The sequence below is a fragment of the Leucoraja erinacea genome, chromosome 5 (assembly GCF_028641065.1).
Source record: "Leucoraja erinacea ecotype New England chromosome 5, Leri_hhj_1, whole genome shotgun sequence".
NCBI classification, from domain to species: domain Eukaryota; kingdom Metazoa; phylum Chordata; class Chondrichthyes; order Rajiformes; family Rajidae; genus Leucoraja; species Leucoraja erinaceus.
The window spans coordinates 4,783,982-4,786,410 of NC_073381.1; the positions used below are offsets into that span (position 1 = coordinate 4,783,982).

General features: G+C 46.1%; 1 protein-coding gene across 1 annotated transcript in view; it reads left to right on the forward strand.

The window, feature by feature from the left end:
* Positions 1-2,415: 2,415 nt before the first annotated feature.
* The window catches only part of LOC129696913 (protein lin-28 homolog B-like), a 209,759-nt gene continuing 209,745 nt past the window's right edge, over positions 2,416-2,429 (forward strand). The window contains exon 1 of the mRNA XM_055635012.1: positions 2,416-2,429. This exon is cut by the window's right edge and continues 201 nt beyond it. The gene's annotated coding sequence lies outside the window, so the exon portion shown is untranslated.

Sequence of the window (2,429 nt, forward strand, 5' to 3'; positions counted from 1 at the left end):
AGTGTGTGTGTGTGTGTTTGCGTGTGTGTGTGTTTGCGTGTGTGTGTTTGCGTGAGTGTGTGTGAGTGTGTGTGCGTGTGTTTGCGTGTGTGCGTATGTGTGTGTCAGTGTGTGTGTGTTTGCGTGTGTGCGTGTGTTTGCGTGTGTGCGCGTGTGTGTGTTTGCGTGTGTGTGCGTGTGTGTGTGTGTGTTTGCATCTGGAAAATATTAGTGGCAAAATTAAATGTAAATTGGGGAAATTTGTTGGTCGTGTGTGTATGTTAGAGAGAGTGTCTATGCGTGTGTTTAAGTCTGGAAAATAATAGCAGTGAAATAAAATGTGTTTTGTAAAACCCTGTAGGATACCATCGAGGTTTGAGTTCAACGACTTGTTTGTGTTAAATTCTGTCAATGGACTAGGAGTAAAAATGACATTGGTAACATTGGTGGGGGAACGAAGGCGACGAGACCGCTCACAGAACGAACAAGCACGACCATTTTAGCTGGATTTATGGATTAGTCCTCATTCCACTCTGTGTTGAAATAATCTATAGGAAATTTACGGTTGAAAACTTCAAAGGAATGTCAGGACTGAGCTTCCACATTAGTTAGTGGTTGGGAGTCGTTCTCTCTCTCCCTATCCCTCTCTCATTTACTCTCCCCCTCTGCCCGCTAACCCGCCACGACTTTAAATAAAAAGTGACCCACGCTACCTGCGATTGCCTGACCAACGCTCTTTAGGCAAAAATAAAAAAGGTACATGTTTTGCACGAAAGCAGATGATTCAAGCGGGCGACGATAGAAATAGCACCGTTGCAGGAGCAAGCAAGCCCTTTAAGTGCAAAAAAAAAACCTGCCTCTTACAATTGGTCAGACTAGTTGGCGCCGACAGGTCAGCGCAGTTTGTGAAGCAAGACTCGTGGTAATCGACAATGCGTGGAAAAATGGGTTCCTCCTTTTTCCACCCCTTTTCCCTAAGAAACCCAAGTCTCTCGCCATCTCCCCAGTTTTCTGGGATGGCCACCACGCATCCTTGTCCCTACCCTTACCTCCCAAATCCTTCATGTAAAGGTATTTAAAAAAAACCCCAGCAGAGCCAGTGAAGCAAATGTTTGACCTATGAACCCTTTGGAGGGGAATTTCCTTTTAAATTAAAAAAAATTAAAAAAAATCCCCGACGAAGAGTCGCAGGAGAGGACTAAGCATCTTTCGGGTTGTTTTATAAGCTTTCAAACCTGTTTTGCTTTTTTTTCCCCCAGCGGCTCCAATCGCACTTAAAAGCCAACAATGAGTGAATTAATGAATGAATGGTCCAAGTGATTTGGAAAGGAACTGCTTTATCTCGTCTGGTGGCCGAAATAAAGGCATCACATCAAGCTCGCGTGGTTTATGAACCATGTTATAGTTTTATAAGTGACGGGAAGAGGGGGGAGGGGGGTCACTTGCAAAAATTGGCATCTCAAAAATCCATATGAGCCCACTTTGTTGCGGGGAAGCGCCTAGCAGTCTTGTTTTTGATCGCTATCGCAAATCTGACTATATAAGCAAATGTTAGTTGAAGTTTTTTGACTGTTACAAAACGAAAGATATTTCCCTGATTGTTATTAAACAATACGCACGTGTTGGAAAAATATGCAGGTACCAGGGCTGTTAAACCCGGTTTAAAAATCCCTTCCTCCCAGATTTGATCTTGTACACTCGGCGTCTCAATATTATATTTGGGAAACGCGCTGTGATTAATCGGGGACTTCGCCAGGGACTGTGTTAATGCTGGGCGTATCGCGGTGAATTTACAAATCGCGCTATTCTTGGTGATCGCGGCCAGTTGATCCGTGGGTCCAGGTTTACACAGTGTTTGGTGTCTCGGCTGTTGATGCTTTCAATAGACGCGGTTAAAAAAAAAACTACCACCACACACACACACACACACACGCACACACACACACACACACAAAATCCAACTGACCCTTTCAGGACAAATGCCGGACAAATTCGCCGGGTAACAGAAACATGTGTTAGTGAAGGAACTGCGGATGCTGGTTTAAACCGAAGATGGACACGTAAATTGTGAAAGGAGGAACCGCAGATGCTGGTTTAAACCGGAGAGAGACACAAAATGCTGGAGTCACTCGGCGGGTCAGGCAGCATCTCTGGAGAGAAGGAATGGGTGACGTTTCGGGTCGAGACCCTTCTTCAGACCCCTCCTAAAAAAATGTGGATGGTTTATTTTTTTGTTGGTGGGCGATGGAGGGGGAGAGTGGGTGAGTGGAAGGAGGGGGGTGGGGGAGGGGGTGTAGGGCGGTGGGAAGCATCGATTATAGCGGTGACAGGTCAGAGGAGAGGCCGATTGGATCTGTTTTCTTGCTCTGGAGACTGCGATGTGTAATTAGCGGCCAGAAGGCATGTAATTGAGGAGTCACGTGTGGGCCAGGCCCGGGAAGGGGGAGGGG